The sequence below is a fragment of the Anomaloglossus baeobatrachus genome, unplaced genomic scaffold (assembly GCF_048569485.1).
Source record: "Anomaloglossus baeobatrachus isolate aAnoBae1 unplaced genomic scaffold, aAnoBae1.hap1 Scaffold_169, whole genome shotgun sequence".
Taxonomy (NCBI): Eukaryota; Metazoa; Chordata; class Amphibia; order Anura; family Aromobatidae; genus Anomaloglossus; species Anomaloglossus baeobatrachus.
This window is the reverse complement of record NW_027441939.1, coordinates 64,365-74,045: the sequence shown is the minus strand read 5'-3', so window position 1 is coordinate 74,045 and position 9,681 is coordinate 64,365. Positions and strand designations below refer to the sequence as shown.

General features: G+C 44.1%; 1 pseudogene; it reads right to left on the bottom strand.

Moving 5' to 3' along the window:
• Window positions 1-2,191: 2,191 nt before the first annotated feature.
• Window positions 2,192-2,397, bottom strand: LOC142260712 (U2 spliceosomal RNA; annotated as a pseudogene).
• Window positions 2,398-9,681: the final 7,284 nt, after the last annotated feature.

The following is a 9,681-nucleotide window of genomic DNA, read 5'->3' as shown; positions in this document are numbered from 1 at the left end:
ATTGCGTAAGGAACTGCTTACGGACAAGCCCGAGAACTTGCAGGGCAACCACAAACTTAGTGCAATGTAAATAAAAATGTTTGTTGGCTTGACACCGTTACCGCCTCCGGAGAGGCTGATTTGGGAGGATGGGCCTGGAGGAAAGGGATGGCCTAGGCCCGCCACTACCGTAACCGGTGGCGATCCTCCGGGGGTTCAGGGGTCCCCTTGGACGTGGGCCCCCTGAAAGAGACAGAACCCGCTCGGGCAACTTGGTGCTGGACTGGGGTCAAGGGGTGCTGCCCGCTTCTTAGGGGCAGCATCAGGGCCAGGTTGTTTGGGTGGGAGAAGAGCGGAAGCTGTACCGTTGTAAAATGTTTATGATGCTTTTACATGTTTTACCGTTTTATTCTTTTTCAGTTGTGAAAATAAAACCGGTGATGGACGGGCAGCCCGCGGACGGTCTGCATTTTACTATAGGGGAATGTGGCGCCCTGGACAAGCCAGGTCGTCACAGGTACTACACCAACACACTCTACACTCCGGCTAGGCACACCGAAGCTAAACACAAATCCTAGTTGCCTTCCTCCAGGGGCTGATGTCCACACCAGGGGGTGGGCCAGGCGGTTGATCCCACCCACCGAGGAGTTCACAGTCCTGGAGGCGGGAAAAGGAGTCAGATTAGAGATCAGTTTTGGAGTTAGAGAAGTGAAGAGGAGAGGAGACTGACCGTGTCCGGGTGTGTGGCCCGGGCACTCAGCAAGGTTGGCAGACGGTGGTGACCTTCTGCAGGAGAGGCTGATTGGAGTGAACCGTACGGACCGGGGATGGGCGGTGGCCCGCCGGTACCAGATCGGGGAGTGAAGAGAAGCCAGCACCATCCGGCAGGGCCTACGGACCCCGACCAGGCTAGGAGTCGCCGTAAAACCGGTCAAATCCGTTAGCGACAGGAACCTCCAGGGTTTCCCAGCAGTCAAGACCCGATTGAAGGCAACAGCTCACACCGTAGAGGGAAGCACAGTCACCGCCAAGGCTACAGTTCCCAGGGCCAGAGCCTGCGGGCAAAAGGGGCTCCCTTAGCATCCATCCAAGCTGGGGAGCGGGTTACCGGTGGGAAGCCCGCTAGATTTTGGGGGAATAAAAGGGGTCCAACACCACATCCCCACAGGTGCACACCCACCCATCAAAGAGAGCTATAAGCCAATACCACCTTCACATTGCCAGTGTACCAAGGACATGTTGAGCAACATGAAGGCGGCTGGGGTTATCCGTGACAGTTGTAGCCTTTGGGCAGCTCTGTTGATCCTGTTAAAAAAGAAGGACGGCACCACTCCCCGTATTGAGGAATCGCTAGCTGCATTGAGAACTGCAAATTATTTTTCTACCCTTGATCTCACTAGTCACTATTGGCAAGTGTCCGTTGCTGAGGCAGACCCGGAGAAGACCGCCTTCGCCACCCCTATGGGTCTCTGCGAGTTCAAAAGCATGCCCTTCGAGCTGTGCAATGCGCCAGGAACCTTCCAGAGGCTGATGGAATGCTGCTTGGGACAAGATTTTAGGGTGTATAAAAAGGGAGATTAGATCCCGTGATCCCAACGTATTGTTACACCTCTATAAATCACTTGTAAGGCTACATCTGGAATATGGGAACCAGTTTTGGGCTCCACATTTTAATAAGGACATTCAGAAGTTAGAGTCAGTTCAAAGGTGGGCAACTGGACTACTACAAGGAATGGAAGGCCTCCCATATGATGACAAGTTGAAAAAGTTATTAAGTGATTATTGGCTGCAATGGGGCTTTCTGGCTGGTGCCAGCCTCTCTTCTTAGCACACAGGAACCACAATCCCTACACCATGCTTCAATGGATTCTCTCATCCCAGCCCAGTAAAACTACATATTTTACACAGTCATAAGCAGCCAAAAGGGATCTATTCTATTCAATTGCAAATGATCTAGATAAGACTGAGAATAAGATACTGCACGGGACATAGCAGAGTTGGTCAAGTTGAGTGGAGATGAGTTTGCTATTTGGCACAGCTTTTTGCATCAATAAAGCAAGTAAAAGGTGTGAAAGATAAAAAAAAGGGTGAAAGTGTGAAAAGTGAATTGGCCAAATTGAGGTGCATATAAAGTTTTTGCTTTCTTTCAATTCACTAATGGGGCTCATTTGAATCAGGTGAATTGAGTTCTGCTTTTGGAAACTGGGTTAAGAAGGGGTGCACCGGTCCTGGAGGTACTGCAATACCAGGTCAATGCGTGCAGTGGACAGAGCAAGATTTTTTCCATCTCCTTGTTCTAAAAATCCATTTAATATATGGTCCCCAGAGAGGGGACGTATCAGATATTAAACTGATAAGAACAGATTTAATTTTTTTTTTTTCTGTTTATCAGTAGGACTTCAAAATAACAAAGGTGATCGCCTCCCGTTGCCTGGGAACCGTCCAGGCACAAGAGGGCTATGTGTCACCAGAAGGCGCACACACTTCCTCAAGGCCGGCAGACGTGCAATCCCAGGCACCTTCCAGTACCGACCAAGGTAGCGTCCTCCGAAACTACACTTGATCTTAGCCAAAAGGCCGAGAAGCTATAACCCGAATTGGTTACGGCCTTGAGTGGCACCCTGGCCTATACCGGACACATCTTAGGGAGAGGGAGACAAACCCACGCCTACAGAAGACATTTTGTCACCCAAGCCAACCCTTGAAAAGGCTGTTTTGCAGAGCAAAAACAAGAAGAATGGTGCTTTTTGCACCCACTGCAATGAATCTGAATAACTCCTCCTTTTGGACACAAGCACCTCCCCTCCCCCTTGCAGTCTTTCCAATTCATGATACAAAAAGACGGACGGACAGGACAGGACAGGACAGGCTGCCTGACTTTCCGTCACTGCCACCCTTTGCCATCCTTGCCCGTAGAAAGCCCTTTCATCATCCCCAAACCCTAATCTTTTCCCTTCCCTTCCCAGATGCGTCTCACTCCCTTTCATTAGGAAGTGAGCGCAGCCTTTTCTCCGTTCTGCACATGCGCGACGTTAAACACAAATGCGCAGGCGTGCGTTCCATTACCCTCACTGCATTCCACTCCCATACAGGAAGTGGGCGCAGCTATTACTACGGTCGCACATAAAAGAACCCACGGCCACCACTGCACATAGCTGACTCCACCACAGGACACCCACTTCTACACCAACGCAGGTAAGACAGGATCGGCACCTCTATGCTCCCGTTACAATCAGGCTCAGTCACCATGTGATAACGCTCTCAACTCTTTAGTTGCAGGCTCCCCTTGCTTCACCTCCACTGGCTGTGCTGCCATTTCCTCTCCCACCTGGAAGGTATACTTTATTCCACTATTTTCCTGTTTCTCTCTTCCCCCGTTTCCCATAACCTACTTTTATCTGCATTTGTGGGGTATCTATATGCTATTTACATCATAGTTTTATTCATTAATATGGAAGGGAAGAGTGCCCATGAGAGTGTTGAACTGCGGAGAGCAAGAGATTAAGCTGCTCCGATTTGCCACCATTGATAAGGTGTAAGGAATTACACGTAGGCACTGACTCCACACCTTCACATCACAAGAAGGGGGTCTACAGGCTAGTGCAAGAATACGAGCAAGTCTTCAGCAAACATCCGCTAGACTTTTGAAGAATAAAAGGGGTCAAACACTACATCCCCACAAGTGCACACCCACCCATCAAAGAGAGATATAAGCCAAAACTACCTGCACATTACCAGTGTACCAAGGACATGTTGAGCAACATGAAGGAGGCTGGGGTTATCCGTGACAGTTGTAGCCTCTGGGCAGCTCCGTTGGTCCTGTTAAAGAAGAAGGACAGCACCACTCCCCTGTATTGAGGAATAGCTAGCTGCATTGAGAACTGCAAATTATTTTTCTACCCTTGATCTCACTAGTCGCTATTGGCAAGTGTCCGTTGCTGAGGCAGACCGGGAGAAGACCGCCTTTGCCACCCCGATGGGTCTCTGCGAGTTCAAAAGCATGCCCTTCGAGCTGTGCAATTTGCCAGGAACCTTCCAGAGGCTGATGGAATGCTGCTTGGGACACCGAAACTTTGAAACGGTACTGCTATACCTTTATGATGTTATTGTTTATTCTAAAGCAAACAAGATTTTAGGGTGTATAAAAAGGGAGATTAGATCCGGTGATCCCAACGTATTGTTACCCCTCTATAAATCACTTGTAAGGCCACATCTGGAATATGGGGTAAAGTCCTGAGCAGGTTGATAACCATTGGTTTGAGCATGGTAGGGTGTAGTGCGCATCTTCCTGCATCGGTAAAAGCTGCAGAAGTCCTTGAAGATTTCCGCTTCAAAGGCTGTGCCTTGATCTGTGAGGACTCTCTCTGAGTAGCCATGAGGTCTGCATAAGTGTGCTTGGAAGACCTTCGCTGCAGTATGGGCCATTAGATCTTTGACTTGTACCACAACCATAAATCTCGAGTAGTTGTCTACCATCGTAAGTGCATACGTGAGCTCGCCTCGATATTCTGCAACAAAACTCCCTTTTTCGATTTCAGTTTCAGCAAACACTCCTCTTCCTGTAGAAAATATTTATCATTACCTAAGACAGTCATTCTAATGCATGACAATATTAAGGCAATTTAGTTAAAACTTGTTTTAACTCACCTTTAAGGGGATTGATGTATTTCATGGTCAATCCAGGTTTGTCAGTGATGGCACTGACATAATGTATGGCGTCTTTTTCGGGCGTTATCCTTTGCCTTTTCATTGTGAAAATCCAGTTGCCTATATCAAAGCAAATTCTACTACTTGTAAAGTATGCAGAAAATGAAATGTAGAACATATAACATCAACTGCTTAGGAACGCATCATAGGTTAGTACTTAAAAGGATATTGTCATGTTCTAGTCATAATGCAAGCTGGACATTTTTCATGTTACCCTGTAATCGCCGGCCTGTTCTAATGCTCACAAGCCAAGATATAGGCTCAGCTGCTAAGGCTTCCCTCTGCCTTCTGAATGAAACTTGAATATGTCTGGGTCACTGTGTATATAGCAGGTGCTCAGAAAAAATAAGAGTCAATTCAATAGAAATAGCTCTGGCACACTATAGTGATCAATAACGTAAGAAAAGAACTCTTGGAATGCTGAAAATTCTTTATTTGTGCAAAAGGATAATTCATCCAACGTTTCGACCTTGTTTTTAGGTCTTTATCAAGGATAAAGTTATCTAAGATCATAAAGGGTTACAAAACCATATAAACACGTAATTAGTACATAGTACAACATAACAGTACAATATATTGCTACTTGAGAGTACAATGGGTCAAATGACCATGATGCACATACAAAAAATTTTTCCAAAGCCATAGTGAAAACATTTGTACTGAGGAAAGAAAATTTCCACATGACCTATCTGGAGAAACATTCTGGATCAAACAACCAAAAATAGTCAAGCAGGTAAATACACACCTATATGGATAACAGGATGATATGTGTTCAATTGTATAGCGTCATTGCCATTAAGGTACAAATGGAAAACTTGCAATCCTATATAGTGAAGGAAATGAACACATATCATATCAAAGAACACAGGAACATGGGTGTGAGAAAAACCTCAATGTTTATACTTTGTTCTTTATAATGGTGTGAACATGTATATGTCTCAGTACCTTATGCACTTGAGAATTCTAGTGAGTAGATCATGAAAGCCTATTTCAGAACTGGAATCGGTAAATAATTGTAGGTGGAATCTAAATGAAAAGATGGTACAAGTGTTATCATGACACGTGGGCTATAACACAATGGACCGTGTGACAAAGAAGAAAGGAGAGAAAGAAGAGGAAGAAAATGCAACTACCTGTAACATTACGTGATAGTCACTGGTAAGTATCACTTGACAATTCAAGTGAAAAAGGATTCCTTTATTAAAGGGTTCTCAGTCGCCTCAGGATCATGAAATACTAGGGTAAATGATATGAGAATGGGTAAGAAGCACCACTAAAGGAAATATGAGATGCAGGACATATATCTATAAACCCCTGAACTACATGATAGAAATAAAAAGAAGAAAAAAGAAAAAAAAGAAGAAAGAAGAAGAACACATAGAATGCGGAAAGAGAATGGGTACAACTACCTGAGTTACTGCAGGGAGGCCCCTGGTTGGTATTGTGAGGGTTAGTGGAATTCCTTCACTGAAGGGTTCTCAGTTGCCTCAGGTTCGTGAAAAATGCTATAGACAAATAATGCCCGGAGAAAAGGGGTTCATATACAGCGAATAATGGTAATACAAGGTACATGTGTCACATGTAATAGTATATATATATATATTGTACTAAGCTCTACACCAGAAATAGAAAGTAGTCCCTCTGCCTTCTGTCTAGGTGCCCTGAGTTATGTCCTGTAAACTGTCACAGGGACCCAGACACACATGTGTAGTAGGGGAATATCCCTGCTGAGATGCCAGTGCTAGAGCACTCGTTTGCTGTGGAGTTGAACGCTATGTGAGCAGTTCTTACCTTCAATGAGCAGAAGTCTCTTTTTTCAGATTTCAATATCTCTGTGGGTATCTGGCAGAAATATGGAATACTCTTTACTGCTAAGACCCTGTACACCACTCCCACTAAAGGGGGCTTTACACGCTGCGACATCGCTAATGCGGAGTCGTTGGGGTCACGGAATTTGTGACGCACATCCGGCCGCATTAGCGATGTTGCTGCGTGTGACACCGATGAGCGATTTTGCATCGCTGCAAAAACGTGCAAAATCGCTCATCGGTGACATGGGTCTCCATTCTCGATTATCGTTACTGCAGCAGTAACGATGTAGTTCGTCGCTCCTGCGGCAGCACACATCGCTCCGTGTGACACCGCAGAAACGAGGAACCTCTCCTTACCTGCCTCCCAGCCGCTATGAGGAAGGAAGGAGGTGGGCGGGATGTTCCGGCCACTCATCTCCGCCCCTCCGCTGCTATTGGGCGGTCGCTCAGTGACGTCGCTGTGACGCCGCACGGACCGCCTCCTTAGAAAGGAGGCGGTTCGCCGGTCACAGCGACGTCGCCGGGCAGGTAAGTATGTGTGACGGGTCTGGTCGGTGTTGTGCAGCATGGGCAGCGATTTGCCCGTGTCGCGCAACAGATGGGGGCGGGTATCCACACTAGCGATATCGGGACCGATATCGCAGTGTGTAAAGTAGCCTTTAATAAACTGTGTAAAGGATTTTAAGTAAAAATCCACAATAAACCAGCGCTAGATGGGTTTTTATAATTTTATTAATAGACCACAAATAAAAATTTTTTTGCTATCCTTGTTTCAAGACAGAGTATTTGATAATATACAATACACTGATTATTACTAAAACCAAGGACCACATAAAACAAGGACCACATAAAATAAAAAATGAAAGTAATGAGAATAAAATTCTTTTGTATAACCAATTAACTTCGAGGTGATACAATATTCACATTGATTTAGTTTTACCAGTCTAATGTAATGCCCCGGCCGGTGGCATATATTTTGTTTGGTTAATAATTTAGACTTATACAATGAAAGATGTACTATACCACCCCTGGCTAACTTACAAGTTTTAAGTTGTACAATATAAGTTTGCGACGTTATATTCGCCCCCAGGGCCTGGGGGAATAAACCTCACAACAACTTGACCGCAAAAAACACCCCGGATTTCTCCGTTGATTAGGCTGGAACCGCTATGTACAGGATTGACCTGTTAGACTTCCAGAGCGGACGTTTTGAGGCCAGTGGCCGCGACTAGTGCTGGCTCTGGGGGAGATGTATGGTTACCGACATCCCTCTTTACAGAGCCTTTATAACACTTCACAAGGCCACAAACCAGCCGGTCCCGTATTCTCCCAAATGTACTTTCGAAATCAAGCAGTACGAAGCCACTGAAAGCACCAAGATGTTGGCTGCGGACAACAATAAGATCAGCGGTAACTACTCAGCCTCTCCAGCGGGCAGTCCAGACCGTATCCAGTGTCAGCTGACTGATTCCACACAGGAGGAAGTTGCTTGGCAGGTTAGCACCACACAAGGCTCCGATCCGCTTCCAAACGAGCAATGCAGAACCGCTGGAGGTACCAATGTATCCTGGTTGCAGACAAAGGAAATGTCAGCGGTAACCTCTCAACCTCTCCAGCAGGCAATCCGTACCGTGTCCAGTGGAAGCCGGTTGATTCCACACGAGGGAGAGATTACTTGGCAGGTTATCACCGCACAGGTGAGGTAGGCAAAAACAGAGTCCTGATCCGACGCGCGTTTCGGGGGCGTGTAACGGCCCCCTTCCTCAAGGATAACTCAGCTGTTGCCTAGAGCACTATTTATGCATATATTTAATTGGTTATAATTTGCATAAAATTAAACAATGTTTAAATTCAACCAACATTCAATGACCACTACATATATCAATTTGTGAAAGACCGTTCATAATAGCCATATAATATAATTATGTGCAAAGGTTTTTCTAAAGGTTTTTCTAAAAAGACCTATATATAGCCTTGCTTGTATCATCATATACTGGGAAGACAATGTGTATATATGCATATGCTTTTTTTCAACAATAAATTTAACAAAAGGACATCATAAAGGTGTAATATAAATTTGCTATAATATGAAAAGCCCCTTATATCTACATCAACCTTGGGCAAGTGAAGCACCAATTTTAATATATATTATGCATATATACACATATATCTCCATGACAATCGCTTTTTTTTTTTTTTTTTTTTTTCCTTCTCTCCGTATTATTATCAGTACCTATTACTCCTCTACCTATAAAAATATAAATTAATTAAAAGCAAACAGTTTTATATCATTATTGAGTCCATATGGTTTCAAGGTGTTCAATTCAAAAATCCATTGGCTTTCTGCTCGTGACATTTTTTTAATGAAATCGCCACCTCTCCAATCCTTAGTTATTTTTTGTACGCCCCATACTTGGGATCCTTTAAAGGACCCTCCATGTTTTAACACATAATGTCTGGATAGGGGGTGCTTAGTACATTTATTTTTAACACTTCTAATGTGCTCACCCACCCTTTTCCATAGGGGTCTAATAGTTCTCCCAATGTATTTTTTCTGACAGGGACATTGAATGCAATATACTACTCCCTTTGATTGACATGTAATAAATTCTCTAATCATGACTTCTGACTGCCCCTGTAAGAAGGATTTCCGTGAAATATTTTTTGTATTCTTACATACTATACAGCTTTTGCATGGAAAAAAACCTTTCAGGCCAAATAATCCTCCCTTATTAGGTGCTGTAAGATTACGTATGGTGGGTGCCACTAAATTGCCAATATTGTTTGCCTTCCTATATATGAATATAACGTCGCAAACTTATATTGTACAACTTAAAACTTGTAAGTTAGCAAGGGGTGGTATAGTACATCTTTCATTGTATAAGTCTAAATTATTAACCAAACAAAATATATGCCACCGGCCGGGGCATTACATTAGACTGGTAAAACTAAATCAATGTGAATATTGTATCACCTCGAAGTTAATTGGTTATACAAAAGAATTTTATTCTCATTACTTTCATTTTTTATTTTATGTGGTCCTTGTTTTATGTGGTCCTTGGTTTTAGTAATAATCAGTGTATTGTATATTATCAAATACTCTGTCTTGAAACAAGGATAGCAAAAAATTTTTTATTTGTGGTCTATTAATAAAATTATAAAAACCCATCTAGCGCTGGTTTAT